This window comes from Lissotriton helveticus, chromosome 1_1, assembly GCF_964261635.1.
Source record: "Lissotriton helveticus chromosome 1_1, aLisHel1.1, whole genome shotgun sequence".
Classification (NCBI taxonomy): Eukaryota; Metazoa; Chordata; class Amphibia; order Caudata; family Salamandridae; genus Lissotriton; species Lissotriton helveticus.
In genome coordinates, this window is record NC_136057.1 from 803,508,873 (window position 1) to 803,534,530 (window position 25,658).

General features: G+C 44.4%; 1 protein-coding gene across 1 annotated transcript in view; it reads right to left on the reverse strand.

Annotated features, from left to right (window-relative positions):
* The window catches only part of TMEM168 (transmembrane protein 168), a 184,290-nt gene extending 159,023 nt beyond the window's left edge, over window positions 1-25,267 (reverse strand). The window contains exon 1 of the mRNA XM_078674392.1: window positions 25,097-25,267. The gene's annotated coding sequence lies outside the window, so the exon portion shown is untranslated. The remainder of the gene's footprint in view (window positions 1-25,096) is intronic.
* Window positions 25,268-25,658: the final 391 nt, after the last annotated feature.

The window sequence follows — 25,658 nt, forward strand, 5'->3', positions numbered from 1 at the left end:
TACGCCATGACGAGCCCAGCTCGTCATGAGCGTCGAAGGGGTTAAGACTTACTCGCATGGCCGATTTGGCATTGTGAGGGTTGCTCATTGGTGGCTGGCGTAGGCTAACGCGGTCTCTGTGTACGTTTAAAAGCGAGCCGCGTGCACCTTCGCACGCAAACACAAGTATGCTGGGTTATTTGTTGTGCGTTATGTCATAGCATTTATGAAAAGGTTGCACTGAGTCGCCAACATGCTGTCGTCGTTAAAGTATTCTACTGCGAGGATAGGCATTAATCTAGTGTTTTACTTTCACCAAGTACAAGTGATGTAATACACATGCAATCATTTTCTTGTCTTGCACTTCGGAGTCTCTAGAATTTTTACCAATCTCTGCAAGTAAAACATGGTTGAGGGGGGTGTTTTCACTTTATTTAGACATTTGAAGGTAAGATTTAATTTGTAACACCAATTTTCATTTTACTTCACGATCACTACTTCCACTCCTGTTAAAAATATTTTGAGGACTCCAGGGAGTTTTTGCCTATTTCTGGTGAAGCAAGCAGATAGATTATAAGGAGTATTTTATTAACTATATTGCCACTGTAGAGGATAATAGTGTACTCACCTGAAAAAAACGTATCCTTATGTACTGTTTGGGTCCGGAAGCTCTTCGTATTGATGGTCAAATGCACAAAATTGCCAGAAGTGGATATATTGATGTATTGAAACATGCCTTTTTGGATTTGGAAGAAAATCTCACTCCTACTGTATGTGTTGCTGTTGTTAAGAGACTTGCGTTCTTTCAGAGGAAACAGGAACTGCGTGAAAGTGTTTAAGACTATGGGGCTGACAATGATGGTGGTCAGACGAGCGTTCGACCGTCATCATTGCGGGAACGATACCAGCAGATATTCGGCGGTCCCGTCCCCCAAAATAGTATGCGACCACTGTGGAGGCAGTCGGAAAAATGCCTCTTAGCATTGAGGCTTGTGCTGCAGCCCGGAAAAGGGACGCAGAACAAGCCCCAATGCCAAAAGGCATGTTTTTAAACATCCCTGCACCCTGTGACATCACCATGCACTGCCTGTCAAATGAAGCAAGGATGTTTAGGGTGCATCAGATGTGCCCCTCAGGGCTCATAGGGGAGGGCTGGAGGGGAAAGGGGCCCTATTTTGGGCCTCAAAATGGCTTTCTGCCAGCCTTTTCACATCCGAAGAACCAATGTGCAATGCCTGGCGAAAAGGTGGATAGCAATTACCACAGTGGTGCCTGAGAAGGCACTGCCTACATTATTGGGAATAGGATCTGACTGACTTTCTGACCGGCTCCATAAGCCCGTCGGAAGCTGTTGCTCGGCCCCTGGGGCAACACGGTACAACTGATCGCATCGTAATGTGGTGGTCTGACCGCGGCTAAAGATGTCCGCGAGACCGACAGCATGTCGGTGTCAGTCCCACCAACATCGTAATTGGCTTCTATGTATCTTTCCTTAAGAAATTAGCAGTAGCATGCAATTTATATGATGAACGTATTTGCGACCAAATAGTTATGAATTCTAAAAATAAAGGAATACAAGAAAGGTGTCATGTGTCTTAGTTAGGTCCACGTAGAAACTATGCCATTTTTCACCATGAACACGTTTCTTATGTTCAATGGGAAATGAACGGTCCAGAGATCCTGGTTCTAGATATGAATTCCTGAGCTGCTGGAGAAACTTCGCTTGAGGGTCAGGACCTTTCTAGTATCGTATTAACAAGTGGGGCTAAGGGTGTAGGAGTATGTTCCTCCCTTTCAACCGGGAACAGCTGTTCCCTTTCTCAAATACTTTCCACAAAATAAGCTAAAAAAAGAGTAAAATATATTCATAATGCGGTGTATGCAAATAAAATAAGTACCTTTACTCAAACCAACTTGGACTACTGTGCTGTGTCAAAAAAAGGAATCATCCTATTGGCTAAAACAGTCCAGTTGAAAGGGAGTGTTAGACCTGGCATCTACCTCCTGAATCTTTTGACGCTGTGCTAGGTTTCGTTTTTTTGCTGGTTTAGATGCATTCCTGTGTAAATTGTTATTACGATTGGTTATCCACGATTGGCATATTTGTGTCACCAAGAAGTCCCTAGTAAAGTGCACTGAGTGTGCCAGGGCTGGTGATAAATGCTACTAGTGGACCTGCAGCACTGACTGTGCCACCCACATGAGTAGCCCTAAAATGGTGTCTCAGGCCTGCCACCGCAGTGCCTGTGTGCAGTCTGCGAACTGCCATGTCCTCCTGGTCAGTGTCCCCACTGGCCAGGCCTAACCCTTCCCTATCTGTACACATTGGTCACCCCTATGGAAGGCCCAAGGTACCCCCTTGGGCAGGGTACAGTGTATGTGAAAGGTAGAGCATGTACTGGCGCAGGTGACATGCTCTGGTAGTGAATTACAGCCATTTTAGTTTTTCACTATTGTAAGTTTATCTTGCCCCATAGGCTATCATGGGGAATGCTGGCTACAGTGGCTACCAGCTTATCCTCCTATAGGAGCAAGATTGGACATAAAAGTCTGGAATCCCTGAACTCAGAATTTAATAACACATATTTTAGGAAAGGTTGTTTTTAATCCTGTGTTTGAGAACAGCACTTTAAGAAAGTTGCTGTTCTCTTGTCTGACCTTTCTGTGTGCCTTGGCCTGTTTGTGAATTGACTGTCTGGTTTGTGAGTGACAGGGGTTGGGTGGCTCCCAGAGTCTGAGTGGTTTTAAATACCTTTATTTTTCAAAACAGTTGTGGAGTCAGTTTGTGGTGTTGTCACTGTTTTACTGTGAGTGTTGGCACAAATACTTTACACATTGCCTTTGATAAGCCTAGACTGCTCGTGCCAAGCTACCCAGGGGGTGAGCAGGGGTTATCTCAGAGGGTTTCCTCCTTACCCCGACTAGAAGCAAGGGTCCCTATTTGGACAGTGGTACCTACCTCTGCCAACTAGAGACCCCCAGTTCTAACAGGGAGGAACATGTACTTACACTCTTACCCCTACGTTTCTTAAGTTGCCTTCCCTTTTACCCAATAACTTTTTACACACATTTGCGTGTGTAACAATGCTGGATTTGTTTCTTTGAAACTGCTTTAATTACAGAGTCCACTATGCAAGACTATTTTCACGACTCCTTCAACACCATGTACAAGACCTTGACAAGCATTGTGCAAATGTTGTTCTATTTTCCATCCACAGATGCTTTTAATTATAAATAAATAAAAATTTCTGAGTTTAGTTAGGGCTTTGATGTCATTGGCGAGATTTCTAAAACCACCACCCCCACCATTCTATACAAGAATCATGTTAATTCAATAAACATTGAAAATGTCCTACTGTATATACAATGTATATTTCTCTGAGAGTGCGAGAGCACGAGTGACTGGGCAAAAGGGTTCCAGATCTGTTTCCACAATCCCTGAGGGAGCTAGGTTGTCATGTTCAGTGGTCGCCAGAACCATTTGTTGCCTGCCTAGGTTATGGGGCACTCACGGTGGCATTGTGAGCTAGCTGGCCTATAGGACAAAATATCCTGAGGGGGTGCATAGAATCGGTCTGGCACCATTCCAATGGTTATATTGCCCACAAACGTACAGTTCTTCCCGTAGGGTGGAAATTACACGACAAAGGTTGTGGATTGAAGAGGAATTCACGTTTGAAAGATAATATTGACTTAGTAATAAAAAAAAAGCAGAGCTATCAGAAAGATGTGCAAATGCTACCATGCCTCATGAACCGGATTTATCTGTTAACATGGATAAAAAAGGGAATAACCACGAAAGCAATAGTGTAGTGAATGCGAAAATAATAGGAAAGAGTTTCACAAAGAGATCAATAATGGACAGGGGGTAGTAAACTTTATGTGCTATCAATGTGAAAGCAACACACATTTAGCAAGATTGGACAGGAGAACAGCTAAAACGGTTAGTTGCTTAGAACGTGGCAACTTTTGCCAGTCTGAAAGTTTGCAGAAAAAAAACCAAAGAAGGAATTTTTCATATGGGTGGCTAATAGTATGTCAGATTCATTAGAGAACGAGATCAAAGAAGATATCTTAGTAGGTTTGAACATTAATGGCAATGATCATAGCAAGTCTTTGTGTTACTTTTGGTGGTTTTGAAATTAAAGTGGCAGATTCTGGATCCTCATTTACTATTATTGATTGTTCTGTTTGGGTGAATAATTTGATCAAATTATTGGTTCTCATTTAGAACCTACAGACCTTCACTCAGAATGTTTTGCAGGAGGTAAAACCGACATGTTGGGGAAATAATAATAATAATAATAATAATAATAATAATAATAATAATAATAATAATAATAATAATACAGACATTTATAAAGCCCAACAGCAACCTCAAACAGAGGGGTCTTGGCGCTATGGCGGTAGGATACATGCGACAAAAGGCAAAGAGATCGAATCTGTGCTAAAGAGCGAGGTCTTAAGGGACTTTCTGATATCGGCTCCGATTGGATTAGGCGGATATTATTCGTCAAAGAGTTCCAAAGCTTAGCCGCCATCACTGTAAAGGATCATCCTCATACGCGAGCTTCAGCGAAACGATATGTGCAAAGCAGGTTCTGAGAGTTAAACCTCAGGGAGCAGTCTTGTTGGTAGCGGCATAGCCGATGTTTAAGTTAACTAGGACATTTGCCATGTATTGCCCGAAAGGCCAGAGTTAAGGCCTTAAACTCAATCCTTGTCGCCACCGGAGAGATGTGATGTCGAAACGGCACTCGTCTAATCAATCTCGCAGCTGCATTCTGTACCATTTGCAGTCTCCTGACGAGATAGGCAGGCAGACCTAGGTACAGGCAGTAAGCATAGTCCAGCCTAAATGTCACTGTAGCATGGACAACGACTCTGCGACTGTCCTCCGGCAGTAGATGTAAAGATTTCCTCAGGCTTCTTATTTTACTGAAGCATGAGGCCATCGCTTGCCAAATTTGAGCTGTGAAAGAGAGATCTACTTCCCATTTCATAGATGGCAGGCCCATTTCTGCCGGCCCCCAGATGCTGGCTGCTGGCGGAAGAACCTTGCCAAAGAACAACACTTCAGTCTTCTCTGCATTAAATTTAAGTTTATTATTATTCATCCACTGGGCGATGTCTCTCAGGCATCCCTTAAACCTAGTGAAGAAGTCCACAGACTGGTCCTTAAAAGAAAACACCAGCCGAGTGTCGTCGGTGTATGGTATCGCCTTCACACCCCAGTTCGCTATGAGCACGAACAGAGGGGCCAGATAAATGTTAAAAAGAAGCGGGCTCAAGGCCGACCCCTGTGGTACCCCACACCATAGTTGTTTGGTTTCTGACTGGTAGAGTTGAAGGGCGACCTTCTGCGTGCGATTTTTAAGACATGACTTCAGCCCGGTGAGTACCACACCTCCAATTCCTGCTGCTTGGAGTCTCTGTACCAGGATTAAGTGGTCCACCATGTCGAACGCTGCAGATAGGTCCAAAAGCACCAGTATAACTGATTCTCCAGCATCCACAGTCATTCTTACTGACTCTGCCACTTCCAAAAGTGTGGTTTCAGTACTAAAGCCAGTCCGAAAACCGGACTGCGTATCATGTAAAATGTCATGACCCTCAATAAAATTAGCTAACTGTCGAGTACCATTTTTTCTAGATGCGGGCTTCTGGTTTTCAATTTCAAAAACAGACAAGTCACATGCAAGATGTATGTGGCAGTGGATGGTCCATCTGTGTTGGGTTGGAGGACTGAAGAGCATTAAAAACTGTCTGGGGTCCTAACAGCCCAGAATAAGGATACTTGCTCGTGGTGGTGAAGACCCTAAAAACTGGAGTATGAAGGAATTTCAAGAAGTGTGTACTAGTAAAGTTGTAAAGCTTAAAGGCTTCACACATCAGTTTAGAGTTAACACTTCTGCTGTACCCAAAATACATAAGACACCGAATATGTGAGGGAGGAAGTCAAGCTAGAGTTGAAGAAAAACAGGCTGTTATTAGTGAGCCAAATGAACCATCTGAATGCATTTCACCAATTATCGTACCTAGACGAACAACGGTAAAAGTAGTTTGTGTGCAGATTTTATATGCTTAAATGACAATATTGTTGTTGATCAATTTCCGCTATCGATACAAGTATGCCAAATGACCCATCTTCTGCATATCACCAGGATTCCTTACATTCATCAAGCATTGTGTACTCCATTTGGCTGTTTTCAGTTCCATAATCATATATAGTTTGGGCTTGCTTCCGCAGTTGCGGTGTTCCAAAAGACTAAGGACAGAACTATTTGGTGATGTACCAGGGGCAGTGTTCTTCCAAGGTGATATTTTAATTTTTGGATGGACAAGAAAGAACATAATGAGGGGTTAAAAATGTTTGGCACATTTTAAAAGGAAAGGGTTTAACTGCTAGAATTTCTGAATGCAGGATTGCAGAAAAGAAAGTAGCATACTCCGGTCATGAGATTCATGACAGGGGGATTAACCCAACAAGAAACTTTTGGAAGCAATGTTAATGCACTACTGCCACAATCCAAGGATGATTTCAGGTCATATTTGGGTCAGACTGAGTTCTATTAGAAATTTGTGGACTACTTCTCAGAGAAAAGATATGTTATGCGAGCTTTATTAAAGTAAAAAACTGACTTTGTTTTGTCTAGTGAGTGTAAAAATTATTTTTACGAAATTAAGTGTGCCGTTAGTAAATCTCTCAAATTACAAGGATTTGATCCCACAGCAACTGTGGTTGTAACTACAGATTGCAGTAGTAAAGGTTTAGGTAGTGTTCTCACTCAAGTTGTTGATCAGGAAAGAGAAGTTATTGCCTTTGCATCTCATTAGTTATCATCCACAGAAGAAAGGCACTCAGTCATAGAAAGTGAAACTTTAGCCTGTGTGTGCGCGTTGGAACTTTTACAGACATTTTTTGTAGGGAAGGAAATTTACTTTGAGACGTGATCAGAAACCATCAAACAAATTATGAACTACTGACGGGATATTTAGAGCCTTCGAAGCGAATAGCCAGGTTGTCTATGCTCATATAGGATTTTAGTTATGAGGTTCAGTATGTACCTAGAGCAAATAATGTGACTGCTGATTTTCTAACTAGTATGTGTACAAAAGAGTGATGGATGGAATGCTTGAATTAATCTCAGCCACTGGTAATCACCTAGGCCGCATTCCAATCCATTGTTATTTTGCACACCATTCCACCTCAGTTTGGACCCAGCTGCAGGCAACTCAGTCTTGAACCTGTTCCAATAGGAACGGTCCAGCCCCAACTGTCAAGCCAGGTCCTCCCTGAACTGGAATACTAGCATCCCAGGACCAGTCTTCGCTGTAGCATCAGCCCGGTACAGCTTGGTTCCAGTGGCACAGTGTGCATAACACCCACGTCTGGGAATACCTGTCCCACTTAGTGCAACTGAAGAAGTATACAAAACATTGATGGATGTAATGCTTGAAATAATCTCAGCCATTCAAGCATTCCATCCATAAAAATATAAAAACTAGCAATTCAGTGAAAAAATAGGGGGGTTAAATAACTTTACAGTTAGGTGAAGATTTCAGTGACAATGTAACATTTTAAAAGCACAAAACCAATTCACCAGTTATAGTTATCTCAAGTAACTAAAGTTCATGCCCTAAGATAACTATTACTCGTGCCCTAATACAACTATAATGTGTTCCCTAACGTAACTGTATCACCCCGCCATGCACAGTTTTCTCATCAATCATTTAATTGCAACGGTTGTAGTAATATTATCACTGATGTCACAGAAGACTTCATGACTGATGTAATATGTGGGGTAATTAGCAACGTATGGCGAGGGCGCGAGTTACAGTTACTTTAGGGCATTAGTTAAAAAGTTACAAGTCACTGACATTTTTACCTCACTTTAACCTTTGTTTTCTTCAGTGAATTCCTGGGTTGTTTTTTTTTTAAACATAAAGTAATATTTTATTACCATATGTTAAGCCAACCCCCCTCGCGCAGGGCCACTGCACCCATCAAACCCCATGCTGCTCACACCTGTGGGGTAGGCTGCCTGCATCCACCCATAAATGCAGCCCCCCTTCCCCAAGCAACTTCAGACTCCAGGGACCCTATCCTCCAAAGACCTTTTTTTATTTTTAGAAAAAGTGTGTGGAGGTGGGGTGGCGGGGGTGGGGTGGGGGGGGGGGGAGGTGCATGAGGGTGCGAGTTACAGTTACTTTAGGGCATGAGTTAAAAAGTTACGAGTCACTGACATTTTTACCTCACTTTAACTTTACTTTAACCTTTGTTTTCTTCAGTGAAGTCCTGGGTTGTTTTCTTTAAACATAAATTAATATTTATAGGAGAGGAGGCACGTGGCCCCTTGTCCTGAGCCTTACTTGGCCCCCAGGGACCCCATTGCCCGAGACCTGTGTTTCTTCTAAGTTGTGGTGTCCCGGTGCCCTTCCGAGGCACAGACCTGTTGCATTCTGCGGGAGCTTGCATTCTGACCACCTGGTGGGAGCAACTGTTTGTGCTTGCTCCCACCTAGCAGGAATAATAGGTGTTTCCCGGCCCACATGAGAGCGGGCAGGGAAACAGAAAGCTGCTCCCAGTAAGCGAGATCCAAGTGCGAGCAGACTTGCCTTTTCTGCCCACATTCTTAGGAACGGAAAAGGCATGTCTGCTATCACCCAGCTGGAGCTTTAAAAATGCAGGAAATGAGGGTGGTCTAGCTGGATTTTGAACCCGGCAACTATTAATTTGCTGCATCCAGGCTGGCCCCAGGGAAATATGTTGAATTTGTCTGTAGGAAACTGGCCATATATAGGATATTGCCACTAGGTGGTAAAAACTGTGCACAGAATCCAGGGGTTCCCCAAAAGTGTTCAGGGCTCAATGTAAAACAGAAAGTACTCAATTAGAGGTAGTGTGGCGAGCAGCCTTAGGCCTAACACAGAGGAGTGTAAAACATGTATTGCTCAACAGTGACCAATAATGGGCAGTAGTTAGAGACCAATTTTAGAAAATTATACTTTGTTTGTACTTTATTGTAAGACCAAGATCTTCACAAAAAGGTAAGTATGTTTTTAATTAAAAATTGTTTTCACTTTGAAAAAACAAAACTTAAAAACTTTTCAGCACAGTTCAATGTTATCCTAATGTGAAAACAATATTTCGGTTAAACAGGTAAGTAATGCATTTACAGTCACAGTCTTCGGACCCAAGAGTCAGCTAGGGGCATGGGTCAGGTGAGTATCAAAACTGCGCCATCAGCGGTACAGGGGCAGCCAGGTGCAGAGATCAAAATCAGAGTTCTGCCCAATGGTTTGCAATGGAGACTGAAGATGCCTGTGGTCACACTGATTGCAGGTAGGTAAATCGGTTGCAGGGGCCAGCCTTTGGGGGATAGCACTAACACGGGGGACCACAAAGCAGCACCAAACATACACCACAAGCAGCACAGTGGTAGCTGTGTGCAGGGTGCAAAATCAGCATCGGGAGCTCGATGCTTTTTTATGGAGATTTTTATTTTGGCAAACAGGCTGAAATCTTGGCACCAGAGATCGCAGGAGGGAGATCAACGGCAGCCAAGTTAAGTAGAGATGTAGGGGGCTGTAGGGGCACCATTGGTTCAGCTCACCAAGGCCGAGGGGCTCTGGGTGCAGGAGGGCCTTTCGACATCAGTGTCTCCTTACCAGAGACGGTCAGGGGCATCCTCTGGATTCACACTGTAGGCGCCGCTGGGGAGATCAGGGGAGGTCAGCCAACGCCGGACGTGAGGTTAGGATTGCTGGAAGACTGCCCTGAATAGGTGAGACACTCAGACTCTGGCCGTGGGCATCGGGTGCAGAGTGGCCAGGAGACTGGATAATGGGGTCCTTGGAGCTTGTTTCTTCTTGGACAGATCCGCTGTCAACAGGAGATTGGAGTCTTTTTAGAAGGCAGCAGTCATCTCGTGGTTTTCAAAAGTTGGTAGATGTGGTCACACCTATTTTTCTCATTTTTGCTCCCCCAAAGTGGGGGTGTAAACCAGGAGCTGCCATCTGATGCTTGCAGCAATGGCTGAGGATCACATTACAAAGGCGACAGGCCTTAAAGCATCCCTCTTCAGGCACTGGCCCATCCTGGGGGAGAAGGAGTGACACCTCTGCTCAGAATGTGCATTGTTTCTGGTCTCAGGGAGCAAGGGCTCTCTACTCCGGGGTCCAGAAACATGTCTGGTGGCGGATGGCTGCCTACAGCGAGTCATTTGCGGACTTCAGGGACTCTGCCTTTTCCTTCTTGTCCAGAGAAAATAGGGCAGTGTCCACTTCTCCTGCTCTGCCGCTGTCAGCTGCTCCCCTCTCTTTCTTCCTCTTCCCTCTCTTTCAGTCTTTGTCACACTCCTCCTCACTCACTGAATGAAAAACGCAATTTCAAGAAACGCCTCCTACCCTCTCTTTCCTTCATTCGTTCCCCTGTGCAATTGAACAGAAAAAGAAAAGAGACACTTTTGCTAGAAATGTTGTCTTTTTCTGACATTTTTCTATTGCAAAGAGAAGCCTTGAGACAGAGATGGAAAAAAAAGTTTTCAAAACGAAAAATAAATAAAAGCTAGCCAGAGTGGTCGTAGATTGGCCAGATTGGTTTTATTCACACCCAAACACATTAGCGCCACTTTACAAAGTCGGCCAGCGTAGGGCTACTTTCATTTTCTCATCCTTTTTTAACAACATTGCTTTCCCCAGGTGGGGAAGTACGCCATTCCTGGAGGTACTGCAATACCTGGATGATGCATGAAGTGCAAAATGTCATCCTTATCCTTATTTTAATTTGCAAAATGTGTACTGCTGCTCTGTGTTCAGGGATGTGGTCTTCTTAAACCATACGCCAGCGCCTCAATGGACTACATACTCATCGGAGACCTGAACTTCCCCCTCGACAACCCAAGCGACCACAACTCCTCCACTCTCCTAGACAACATCGGACTGAAAAAACGTGTCACCACGCTCACCCACAAAGCAGGACAAATCCTCTACCCCATCTTCGCAGAAGGAAACAGAACCCACTTCAGCCACACCACGTAACACCCATGGACGGACCACCACTGCGTACACTTCTTTGTCAACAAACCTAAGCCACCCAAGCCTACTCCACACCCGCCGCAAAGAAACTGGAACAGGGTCACCGAGGAGCAGCTCAACTCCGCCCTCAACCGCGAACCTCCACCGCCACAACTGACGCCAACCTAGCAGCCAAGGAACTCCACACTTGGATTTCCAGCGGTGCAGACAAGGTCGCCCTGCTACGCAACTCTGACAAACAGCGCAACAGAAGAGCCACCTGGTTCATCGACAACCTCCAGGAAGCGAGACACACCTGCAGACGCCTTGAGAAGAACTGGTGAAACGATAAAAAGCCTGAAAGCCACACCACCTACAAAGACGCCTTGACCTAATACCACCAACACATCAGAACCACCATAAGAACCTTCATCCACAACAAAATCCTCACCAATGCCAGCAACTCCAAGGAGCTCTTCATCGTCATCCAGCAATTCACAAAATCCCCTGCGAAACAGCAGACATCACCCCCTCCCAGGACCTCTGTGACAGGCTCGGATCATACTTCCACCTGAAAATTAAGAAACTCTATGACAATTTCAACAACCTAACACCTGACTCCGCAACCACCCTGCCTCCCAGCAACACCAGCCAGCCCACCATCGCCTCCTGGACATCAGTCACCACCGAAGAGACCGCCTCCACCATGAAAGGCTTCCACTCAAGGGCCCCCATGGACGCCAGCCCACCACACATCTACCACAGAGCCGCTTCAACTAACATTGCACCGGAATTACGACGCACCATCAACACCACCTTTATGACAGGCACCTTCCCCAACGACTGGAAACATGCAGAAGTCCGTCCTCTGCTTAAGAAACCCACAGCAGATCCCACGACCTCAAAAACTACTGGCCTATCTGTCTCCTCCTCTTCACTGGAAAAGTCGCGGAGAAGACCGTCATCGCACAGCTCACAAACTTCATCGAAGACAACTCCAACCTCGACCCCTCACAATACAGATTCTGCAGCAACCACAGCACCATGACCGCCCTACTCGCCTCCACAGATGACATCCGTGCCCTCCTCAGATTCTGCAGCAACCACAGTACCGTGACCACCCTACTCGCCGCCACAGATGAAATCCGCGTCCTCCTCGACCAAGGCCACACCGCAGCCCTGATCCTACTCTACTTGTCAGCAGCTTTTGACACTGGCAGAATATCTACGGGCCAGCTGTGCCCCACCAGGTTTGATAGTAACCAATGCCCCTCGTTTGTTGTTCCAGCAGGATAAGGCTTTTCTTAAAGATTGGTCCCTAATTTTGATCATTAGCACAGCCCCATTTGAATTGAAATACAACTATTGGAATCCCAAATTAAAACTACTATTATGGCGACCCTCTTTAGAAAACAACAAGAAGAGTCTAATAAAAACAATAAAGAATTTAAGGACTCCATCTTACAAACTAAGATAGAGAAATTCAAAAAAGACCTAGCCAAGTTCAAACATGAACAAGTCTATCCTTATACAAGTGAGACCTACTCTCCACCGGAATTTAAGAACAAAGGGAAGAGATATGGGTCTACCTACTCAGGCTCCAGCTCAGAAGAGGGTGGTAGTGACTCAGACTTCAGGTACACCGAAACAACAATTTAGAGGGCGGGGGAGGTTCAACAGATTTAACAACTACAGTGGATACCCCACATCACATTTTCAACAATGGTGGCCACCAACTCCTTGGGGATATTCACCTCATCCATTCCAGCCCCCCATGGCACCTTTTTCAGGATTCCAAACTGAATAGAACAACCAGCCTTTTTTAGGGTTTGGCCCTCAGAGGTCGAGAGGCAAAAGAAGAAACCAACAAATGCAGGTTCATTGGGACGAGTCGACAGGTCCACATACAGGGTCTCGGAGCCATACCAGGAGAAACCCGCCACAAGCAGGGAGCTCCAGGAATCCGACCTTGTAGTAAATCGGAGTACAAAGGTCACAACTAAAGATGAGTAAACTGTCCTGAATAGGGGTTTGGGTTTTGTGACTACATATGATGGACATCCGTTCTTATTTCAATGTGAATTGGCCCAATTCTTTCGTAAGCTGAGACTCCATTATTTCTTCAAGGAGAAACAGGATGTGGAACCTGACCAAGTGGATGAGAACACTGGCCTCAAGAAACGGTCCACGTTCTATCCACCGGCACATACCGTACCATCTCAGGTACTGACCTTTGAGAAGGCAGTTAAATAGGATATCGCAAAGCTATGGGACACTCACCAGAGTACATATAAGAACCTATCTGGGCGGGAACATCAAGCCCTACGCACTTTATCACAAAACCTGACAATCATGATTAAGCAAGCCGACAAGGGCGGTTCTATCATGATCCTAGATACTACCGATTACAGGGCAGAGTGCCTCCATCAATTAAGTGATAGGAGAGCGTACCAGCCATTGACAGAGGACCTAACAGAGAAACTGAGCAAGCACATCAGTGTCATGGTAGAAGAAGCCCTCAGTGAGGGTTGGATTACGGCCCGGGAGGCACAGTTTCTGCAGACAAAACATCCTACCATGGCGTATTTTTACATCCTGCCCAAGGTGCACAAACCCCAAAGACCATCACTGGGGAGGCCAATTATTTCAGGCCATGGCTCCGTTTTGGAACCCTTAGCCACCTTTGTGGACCACTTTTTGAGGCCCATAGTGCAGAAAATGGCGACGTATCTACAAGATACGAAGGATGTATTACGCGTGATACCGGAGATTGAATACGACACAGAGAGAGACTTTTTAGTCTCCTTTGATGTGGAGTCTCTATATACCTCAATTCCCCAGGATGAGACTTTAGAGACCATCACGTCCATCCTGGGGGAAGCCGATCTGGATACCATCACTCCGGTCCATTTCATTATGGTACTTGCCAGGCTGGCCATGGAAAGATAACTTCTTTAGATTTGAAGAGACGATCTACTTGCAGATCTCGGGGACCAGCATGGGAAGTGTCTTTGCACCAAGCCTGGCTTATCTCTACATACATTCCTTTGAGCAACAACATGTGTTGACACCTGCCAATCCGTTTTTCACCTCAATTCGATGGTGGAAGAGTTATATAGATGACGTGTTGGTAGTGTGGCGAGGAGACCGCAAGTCCATTCTACAGTTCCATCAATGGCTGAACACCAGGAACCAATATTAGAGATTCACGGTAGAGATTAACAAAGAAAGATTACATTTCCTGGACTTATCCATCTATGCCACTCCTTCGGGGCTAGAGAGTGAATTGTACCGCAAGCCGATGGCACGCAACTCACTATTACAGTACGAGAGTCAACATCCCAAGGCCCTAAGGGATAAGTTGCCCTATGGGCAATTCCTGCGAGTACGGAGAAACTGCTCATCAGACAATACCTTTCAGGTTCATGCTAAGGGCCTGTCGAAACAACTATTATCGAGGCACTATCCACACAAATTGATCAAGTGTTCACTCAAACGGGCGAAGAATAATCATCGTGAAGCCCTGTTGGAACCTCCTGTGCGGAACCCCCCCCTGGATCGCTTGACCTTCGTGAGCACTTTCAGTACGAGGGCAAATAATATACAGAAGGTTGTCCGCCGACACTGGCGTATCTTGAACTGCTGTAGTGATAAAACTGCTTCCCCATTGTTTGCCTTTAATAGATCAGGCAGCATACTGGACCGTTTGGTACAGGCACGTCCTAAATCTACACCTAAGAGACTTGTAGGAACACTGTGGGATTTACCAGCAGTTGTGGGACACCACCCATGTGGTGGTTGCTCCATTTGCCTCCAGACTAAGCACTCAACGACAATAGACATAGGCACTGATCGACCCTGCGTCCAGGCAAATTTTACGAACTGTAATAGTGCCCAACTGATTTATCTATTGACCTGCCCATGTCAGACCAGATATGTCGGCATGACCACACGAAAAGTGAGAACACTGATGCTTGAACATAAAAGCTCTTTCAGATGTAAAAAGACGATGACAAGACACACTAAGCATTTAGTCAAAAAGAATCATGGAGAACAAGATTTCCAGTGGACGGTGCTAGAAAAACCATTCATACCTTCACATATCAGTGACATCTCAAAATACTTGTTCATGAGGGAGCAGAAATGGGTATTTCGGCTCCATAGTGACACACATGGCCTTAATGACAATATACCGTGGACCAGTTTGTAGACACTGAATATTAGGTATGCGACCATGAATTCTCAGTGAAAGGCCACAAAGAGAGTTTAAATTGATAGTTACAGGCACATCTTTTTCTGGAGGTAGTGATACACTTCTCATGAATTCCTGTAACAATACACAACCAATAAGTAATGGGTATATTAAGTTATAAATGAGATAAACAAGAAAAGGCATAAATATTATTCTCTATTTCTGTCTTGCAGACTTGAATACACTCACAAATTACTACAACGCTGGGTATATATTGCAGACGTCACGGGCGTGAGGCAGCTTGCAGATATATATAAAATCCCCCACTTTGTGGTAATTGCAAACCGTTGTAGTGAACTTTACCTAGAAGATCAGATAATAAAAATTAATGAGCAATGATCAAACTGCGGGATGAATGAGACAGATAGGAGCTAGGATTTATAGTATCCGATATATCATCCTTTCACGAAAGATAAACACAAAGAAGAAATTATACATAACGAAATATCAAGACATAAAAATACGTATGTGGGCGAGTAGAGCACGCATGATGGCTATGATGACCTTTGGAGCCACATATAATATATCCCAAGGTGGACGGCAATTCAAATTCGCGGCTTTACGATATAGCGGACCAAATGGGGGCTGTCCCGGGTTTTAGAACTACAAACGTCATTTTTGTGACGTCATTTTGGAGTTCCGCTTGTTATCGCGGGAGAGGCCGCGCGAGCTTGAGCGGACTTTGGTTACAGAACAGCGAGACAAATAAAGGTACCCCTTCCAACTTTACTTTTAATCTTTCATTCTATCATGTATATGGCAGTCAGTAGCCTAATCAAAGGGAGTGAGAACAGGCAAAAGGCAGAGAGCGCACCCCCGATCATGACGTGATCGGAGTGCAACATCTCAGATGATTGGAGGCAGATGGAAACGGGCCAATGAAATCACCCTGCCTGTGTAGGTCGTTGCCTCCCCCTTGACTCAGTACATGTCCGAGGCAACGACGGACAGGTAGGGGTGCGGTGATTGCGGCTTATGCTGGAAATGCCACATAAGGCTATGCTATACAGAGTTAGTAGTCTCCTCGAGGGTTGTGGACTGTAGGAGACACTCCCAAAACTGTTTGTGAATTCTGACTTATGTTTTTAAAAACGATTTAAAAACGACATAAGTCTCTGCTGTAAAGATTTTAAAGTCATAGTTTCTTTTAGGGGCGTAAAACTGCAAAGGGCGCCCCCATAAATTCCATTGTTGTACCCAGCAAGTGAGGGTGAGGATGGTTTTACTGAGTCATTGAAGTGCCTACCTATGTAAGATCTCAGTATATGATCCAGATGAGAACACTTGGGCTAGTTAAGAGTCCAGTGGCACCTTGGGGCACATTTGGGCAATTTGAGAGCCTAGTGGTACCTTGGGGTATGTCTGTGTAGTGATGTGAGCAAAGATGTTGTGAAGAGGGGGTTGCGGGACGCTAATTTTTGGGCTATTTTGAAAGGGTTAAGTTGGGAAGGATTAACAAGAGGAGGGGTTCTAGAGAATGAGGAAGATAAGAACTGACAGTGATTAGACCAATTTCTCGATTCTATGGTTTCCCTTTGTTTTACTTTCCAGAGCGGGCCTCTATATCCTGAGCTAGGTCCAGGTGAGGTGAGGTCCAGTCCCCGGTCAAGACGGGTGAGAAATAAAGATTTTATTATAATTTTCATTGTTTTGAGAAGCAATAAGTTAAGAGAACTAAACAGGAGTAATGTTTGATATGTTTTTCCTAGATGCCATGTGCATCCCTTGAAGCGGCGGATCGGTACAAGTAGGTTGTATTTGTTCCAACCTCAGATAATGCTAGTTTTTTCACTATAGTTATTTTTTGTACACATTGTTTTGCAGTAGCAAAGTTTGAGAACAGAGGCCCTGAAGAAAGCTGAGGGCATTGCTTCCCTATTGGTTGAAACATGTTGGCCTTATTTATTGCAGTTATTTGTTGAAACTGCCCCTTGCACTGTTCTGTTTTTAGACTAAGGGGTGAGGTGACATTTAAAATAAAAATTTCTTTGTTTTTCTCCTCATTACCCTATTCCGATCACCACATTTTTCAGGTTTGCACTGCACGAAATTCCCTTGTGGTCTGTAATTTAGAAACGCACTATCGGTTCTTTCTCTTCTTGTGATTTTGGTTTGATCCAATTGAGCGAATTTCCTCTGGATGGAAGATAGTCTCTATGATCAAGAGACATACCATCCACATGGGTGAATGACCAAATGATAAGACTGATCACAGCGATAAATTGATGGGAATCCAATTATTTGCTCCAGGATCTCACTGTTGATTACTCCTTTTTAGCTCTTTGCTTCCTTTGTTTCTCTTTCTCGCTTTTGTATGGCTTCCCCTCTGACTCACTGTTTAGAGCAGGTGGAGTCAGTAGGCGACATTGCTGATTTTAGACTCCCTGTTCTATTTGTTGTTGATACTGTCTCATACTGCACACTCGCCGCCAGACTGCACGCTGCCGGCATACAAGGAACCACCCTCGACTGGATCTGCTCATTCCTCACAGGCAGAACTTCAAAGAATCTGACTGCCACCCTTCTGCTCCCAACCCACGGTAATCAACTGCGCAGTACCCCAGAGATCGTCACTCACCCTACCCTCCTCAACATCTACATGGCCCCCCTCGCCGCCATCGTCAGACAACACATTCTCAGCATAGTATTCAACGCCAATGGCACCCAGCTCATCCTCTCCCTCACCAAGGACCCCACCACCACCAGACTCAGGAAGAAATGCAGGACGTGGCATCTTGGATGAGCAACATCTGATTAAAGCTCAACTCGGAGAAGACAGAAGTCCTCGTACTCGAAACCACCCCATCAGCATGTAACAACACCTGGTGGGCCACCGCTCTCGGCAGCCCCACGACCCTTACGAATCACACCAGAAACCTGGCATCATACTGGACACCTCCCTCTCTATGAACAAGCAGGTCAACGCCGTCACGTCCAGCTGCTTCAACACCCTCCGCATCCTCCGAAAGACCTTCAAATGTATCCCCCCCCCCCCGGAGTCAAGGAAGACAGTCACCTATGCTCTCATAACCAGCAGATTGGACTATGGACACGCCCACTATGCTAGCATCAACAAGTCGCTACTCCGCAAGCTCCAGACCATGCAGAGCACCGTAGCCAGACTTGTCCTCTGCATCCCCCGACACAAGCACATCAGCCAAATCCTACGGAACCTCCACTGGCTCCCCGTCGAGAAGAAAGTCACATTCAAGATACTCACCCTTGCCTACAAATGTCTCCACAACACAGGACCTCAATACCTTAAAAAGAGAATCACCTTCCACATACCCAAACAAAACCTCCGATCCACCAACCTTGCCCTCGCCAAAAGACTGCACATTCGTAGAGCCCGAACAGGGGGAAGAGTCTTCTCCTACATCGCAGCCAAGACCTGGAACGAGCTCCCCATCAACATCAGACGCAGCCCCTCCCTGAACATGTTAAGGAAGGAGCTCAAGACCTGGTTTTTAGACTGAACGGAACTGCTCCCTCCCACCGCCCCCCCTCCCCCCAGCACCTTGAGACCCTCAAGGGTGAGTAATTCCCTGACTGATTGAATTCCCCGATTGATATTACTTACGTTTTGTAAGGATATAAGCAATGAACATTGAAATTGGCCCCTTTTGGGCCCAGCAGCCATTGCCCTAACTTTTCAGGCAAAAATACTAATTGATTTCTGAATAATGAGTGTAAACGCGTTAAGGTAACCACTTTTCACATGGTTTACTTAATCTTGCATTCCCTATGAGTGTTTGCTTTTTAAATCTCGCTTAGTCAGCGCTTGCGCTGTCTCTGCGAGACATGCTGTGTTCAGGATTTTGGATTTAAAAGCTCCACCCATTTTCAAGGACTGCCCCTGTTACATGCGATGTTACTCAGAGCGTGTGAGCACTATTTATTTCTTTAAGCTGGGGCAGTTGAGACCAGTGCTTGTGGTTTACAGAGCTCGGCTGTAAACAGGGCTGTAAATCTTGGTCTTATCTTGACACATTTGCTGTGCATTCAAATACCAAGGTCTGTTTTGGTTACAGCTGCCGCCTCCTGCTTTTGAAATGCATGGCCTGGCGTCATTGTAACCGTCTTCCTATGGCTGATGCTGCCTGAATCTCAGAGCTGAACAAGTATTTACAATGCAATAGGTCTAGCATTTGCTTGCGTCTGAGCTATTGGCATTGGAAATGACAATGCCTTATATTTATGCGTTTTGTAAATCTGCAAGCAGTGCGTAAACCTGCACGTTGTACTTATAGTCACTGCTTAGAAGAGTCAAGGCTTCCACTAAAAGAGGCAAATTTACTGCCAGCCTTGCTTCTCTAAAGCAACGACTATAAGTACAAAGTGCGTGTTTACGCATCGCTTGCAGGTTTTCAAATCACATAAATAAAAGGAATAGTCATTGCGAGTAAAATGTTATAAGTTTGAGCTATTTTTAGCACCTACTAGTCCCATCTGGCGAGTGAATTTAGGCTGGAAAGGAGAAGGGGTTTTGTTAATTCAGAGAGTGAATGAGCAATAAAGATGCCATTAAATCCGTTTTTATCTTCACACATTTGCTGACTGTTCAAGGAAAGAGGTCAAATATCAGTTTGTCTTTTTACTAACTGCTGCTTGCAAAATTACGTTTATTTTTCTCTCTATTACTAGTTAGAGGTTTTTAATCAACTGAGCTGTCTGAAGATGTCCATTATTTTTCACTAACAGATAACTTTTAAATAGCCTGTTAATTAGTATTACAAATATTTCAAAATATGTAAGGAATTATGAAAGCACATTTTTTGGGAATTAAGAAGTGTGATGCAGAGTTAAATAGGAGGAAAAAAAACTGAAAACTATATTAGGTGATATACAAATGACACAAATTTGCAGAAACTCTATTTCCAAACATTATTGTTTGTGCACTATATTGTTCTATCAGTACAACTACATGTCAGTGGGAAAGTTTGTGGCCATTTCAATGTAAAATGCTCTGAATAACAAAGGACAGTGTGCTACCACTTCATACTTCAATTATGTATTTATTAAAAGGGTTTCTTTTTAAACATGATTTAATAAACATTCCAGCACCCGCCCTGATGACAATGCTGTTAATGAACTAAGAGGCAAGTAAGGGGTCATGTGTATCCTGTGGCTAGATTTGTATTATATATGGACAAAAATGTAGTCCATTAAACAAAACAAAAAGGTTTTTTGTTCAGCAGAGATGCTGAACTCGCACATTTGAAGGTGCTCTTATATGTGATAATGAAAACAATGGCGTCTCAAATGAATAAAAATAGTTGCCAACATTCACATCATTTGAAACCAGTTTATGGGTCAAGAGCATTACAAATAGGTTGAGTGGATTATTTAAGTAACTAGACCCAGTTTATGGGTCAAGAACATTACAAATAGGTCGAGTGGATTACTTAAGTAACTAGACCTGAAGGTTTAGTAACAGTTTTATGATTTTTCGAGGCCTGGTTCAAACTCTGACAAATGCGAGACCTATTCCATTGCAAATGCTTGTTCTAGGATGTTGTTACTTATTTTTTTTCAGCAGCATATTACTCCTGTGTTATTGTAAATGAACAAGTAACAATGCTTTCATTTTCACAAATTCTAGTAAACATAAATGTCACTGTCAACCTCTTGGCTTTCAACTCCCATTAACGTCATTATACAGACCCTCCAGCATTTCGCGATTTCGCGATTCATGAAAAAATCGCGAAATTTGCTTGTAAGCGCGATGGCCGCGATATTTACCAAACCGGCCGCAAAAAAAGGTCTCCCGGCATGTCAAAAACAATCAAGCATTTTTATTGGCTGTAAGCGCCTACGTCACCACGTGAACGGCGCTGTACAACCGTGAGAGCTGCCTGCTTCCTCCATTAGACTATTTCTGAAAGGCGAGCGAGAAAAGGAAAGTGTTCCTCTGCGCTCCAGCTTGCAGGCTCACTGCTGTCCTGTAATTGCAGTATTATTGAGTGTTTGTTTACAAATCCGCCTCATTATAAACATTCATTGCGAAGCAACCGGCACGTTTAAAAAATAGGCGCCACACTGTAGAGCCGAGCTCTAATTTGAGATTTCATCGGAGGCTCGATTGATTAGCTGGTTCCTCCTGGCATCCACTGCTAGGCTCATCTCCCGGCCTTTCACCGCAGGTTTAAAGATAAACGGTACAGAACAGATGTTTGTGTTCTATATATTAATATATATATATTAATATTGCAAGCAGTGTGTCATCTTTTAGCCTCCACAGCAGGCCTCTCTGAGCTGTTCAAAACAAACAGAAGTGCAATGGTCTTGTGGGTTTAACTCGCGCTTGAGCTGGTATTCAGGCCCATTAATATATTGAATGTGTGGGTGATGGGACAGGTGGGGGCAGAAGTTATGTGCAGGAGGTGAACGCTTCAGGCGGTGATGCGTAATACTAATGTTCCAAGTAGCTTTGTGCGAAGTTATAAAGGGATTTTTCGGAGGCTTTGTGTAGGTCTCTTGAAAACCTTACATCTTCGCAAGAAGTGCAAACATTTCCACATTGGCATTTCTGTTAGAAACACTTTTCTGACAATTTATGTGGCACATTTCCATAAAATTAACAATTCGATCTGTCTTAGATAAGCTTTACAGGAAAGAGGTTGGGACTGATGTACATACGTTTGCATGATGTGTTAGCAGTCTCTCTTACTGTGGGATAAGTTGTGCTCAAACTTTCGCCACCTCCCCACCTCAAAAACTTTATTGAGGAAGCACTAGATTGCACCTGCTTGTGAAAAGCAATGCATGCTGGGACTGAGGCCTGAGTGAGACAGCAGTGCTCCAGCCCAGCATTTGTTATTGTGGTTTACCTCTGTTCGTGCAGGGCCTTCTCAGCACAGTATGATCAGTTCATGCTGAAGGAGGCACATGGTTCTGTTTAAGTCCACCCATGAAAAATCTATCCTGTTTTTTGGGGCGAGGAGGCATTATGGAACATGAGACTCATTTGCAGGCATTATGGTCTCTCACGTCCTGTTTGGTATAGTTGGGTCCCAGTGCATTTTCATTGCTGATGCTATGCAGTAGTTTTTTTTTTATTTCAGTAATTTTTTATTGAAAATAAAGAGCAGATTTAAGATCTTCTTAGAGTTTCTCATTGCTTACGCGGTCATAAGTTCTGAAATTTATATGCTTCCCTCTTCTTCATTGCTAGATCTTACTGCACGGGAAACAGAGCATTTCAAGGTAGGGGTACCTTTGCGTCTCACTGCGCAGCATACAGATCCTCTCGGGGCACGTCCATCCTCGAGTCTCACTGCACGGACCACACAGCCTTAGAACATCACTGCTCACGGGATAAAACGCGTCTTAAGGCATGTCTGTTCTTGTGCCTCACTGCATTCACTTGTCGGGATGCAAAGCATTTATCAACGCATCTCTATCCTTGCATCTCATGGACCACTGCACGGAATACAGAGCCTCTCCAGCTCACTGCATCACTGCAAACAATAAAGAGCAGCTCCAGGCATTTGTATTCTCTCAAACTCTCACTGAATCACTGCACGGGATAAAGAGTATTTCAGTTCTCTCACTGTATGGCTGAAAAGAATACAAATAATAAAGGGAAACCTCCCCCCCACCTCAAGGCATTGCTGCACGAGATATGGGCATACGCATATCCGGGCATTTCTATCCGCCATCAGAACGTATCACTGCAGAGGTTTCAGAATACCCCAGGGTGGTTTTAGTAAATCTTATCTCACTCTATCCCTGCACAACATAAAGAGCTCCACAGGCATTTCCATCTTTGCATCTCACTCTATCAAGGTACAGGTACAGGTACATAACAGTCCAGGGCATTTCCAATCTATTTCGCTGTTCAGGATAAAGAAGTTCCACAGGCATTTCCATTCTCTTACTGAATCACTGCAAGTGGCAAATTGATTCTCGAGGTATTTCTATTCTTATTTCTTACTATTTCACTGCACGGCATAAAGAGTCTCTCTGGACATTACTAACCAACCTCACAGCATCAATGCATGGAATAATGAGCTTCTCCAGGCACTTTTTTTCCTTCTCACTGTATCACTATACGCAATAAGCAGCATCTCCAGGGACTTCTCTCCATCCATCTCACTGCATGGGCGAAAGAGCCTCTCTGGGCATTTCTATCCGCCTGTCTGGTTATATCAGTGCACGGGCTAGAGAGCCCCCTGGTCCTGTCTATCCCTTCCATCTTACTGCATTACTGCATGGGCTAAACAACACCTCCGGTCATTTTTAACCTTCAGTCTGATTGTATCACTGGAGAAGCTAAAGAGCATCTTCACATATTTCTATCCTCCTGTCAGACTATCACTGCAGTGGATAAAAAGCATCTCTGGACATTTCTACCCCCCTGCCTGACTGTATCACTGCACTGGATAAGGAGCATCTCTGGACATTTCTATCCTCCAGTCAGACTATCACTGCACTGGATAAAAAGCATCTCTGGACATTTCTATCCTCCTGTCAGACTATCTCTGCAGTGGATAAAAAGCATCTCTGGACATTTCTATCCTCCTGTCAGACTGAATCACTGCATGGGCGAAAAATGGTTTCCAGGCACTTCTATACTCTCATTTCACTGCATTGCTGCACAAGCTAACCAGTGGTTGTGTGACGGAACCACGCATGCAATTACCACTCATGTTGATTCCACCCGGTCTGAACCACACAAGTCTTAACCACGCATACGCCTTTACTATGCATGCCTTTACAATGACATATGCATACTCAAATATCTGTACATGCTTTTCGAGGGAAACAAAGTGTCTACATTGTAATTAAACCAAATATACATAGCTTCATGTTGTTAAATAACTAAAAAAGCTCAGATATCTGTGTTTGTTGTAGGAAATATGGCCAAATAAAATGCCGCAAAATTGCCGCTAAATTTCCATATTTGTGCCGCAAAATTTCCATTTTTGTGCCGCAAAATTTGCGAATCCATGCCGCTATATCCTGGGGGGTCTGATTATACCGATTTGCAAAACAGACAGAATAGGCAAAAAATATATATCAGTGATAAAAGAAAACGCAGAACACTTATGTGTAAATACAATAACTATAGATTGCTGGGGCTCAGTAATGTGCTCTTTGCATGAAAGAAAAGGGGGGTTTAGATGTCCAAAGCTAGACAAGCTTCAATCGATTACCAGTACCTTAGGAATACACCGCTCTTTCAACGTTATCGTTTTTTATTGGTTATAAATTATTGTATAATGACGATGCTACTGACCTGGAACGCCTAATAGGGAAACATGAAAGCCTCAATCCTACAAAGAACTGTAACTTTGACTACCTGAAGATTGGGTCAAAATGCATTAGGCGCCTGTGTGACTGATGCCAGTATCAGTGTCCGAATTTCTGAGACACGAAAGAATCGGAATGTCTGTGGAGAGGCACAATCCTGCTGTCACTGCACTTGCAGCAGGAAGTGGAGGGTTCAATGTTGATGTTACCAAAGCAATCAGAGTTGGGCGGGTTCTGGTGAAGCGGAGCCCACAGCGAGGCGGGCTGAAGTCATAAACGCTGGGTAGTTCCAGTGTGTCGAGTAAGACGTTTACGTGAGTGGGTGCGCCGCACACATCAACTTTAGATAGAGGTGAGGCGAATACTGCGTACCTGGAAGTCCAAAACGAAACCAAAAACAGTACACGGACTAATGGGCATCTAATTTTTTATAGAGGATGAAGGAACGGGTGTACAGTCCAAAATGATCTGCAATTAAAATATCTCCCTCGACATCCCCTTATTAAAGCCCCACACCGCGACAGCTCAGTCTGACGTTCCCCCAGACTATTCGCGTCTTAGTTTCATCCCCGCTTTTCTCTCGGCTCTTACCTGTGGCTGCCAAGGTCGGAAGCACGGAACAGGCACTGGATCCGAGGCTTATCAGGGATTTCGCCTTTTAGACAACGCACAACTCCTTCTCAAAAAGTTTATTCCTCCCTTGGAGCTGCCGCCATGTTAGCGCCGCGTCACCGGAGTCTATGGAAGCTGGGAGGGATCAGCTGCGCACGACGCATGCGCATGATCTACATAGAGCTGTCATTCTTGGAGCTTGGTCCCTGTGTCACGCCTAGTTCGGGGCCTCCTTCCTTCATTTACTTACGTGCCACAGGAAAAAGTGTTATGCATGTTACATAATGTATACTATTTTAAGAACCGTACCAAATGTTTTTAGTATTCTCAGTGCATTACGATAGCTAAAGATGCTTTGAACAGCAACTCCTTATCGGCGCTGCCTCCATAGTCCGTTTGTGACCACCTAGCACTTTGAGTGGGATGGAAAGAGGGCATGCAGTTAGGGTGACCAACTGGCAAGCAGTGGCGGCTGGTGCCATTTAAAAGTGGTGAGGCGTAAAAGCGTGTCCTGAATGCCATGTGGAGAGTAAGCCCAATT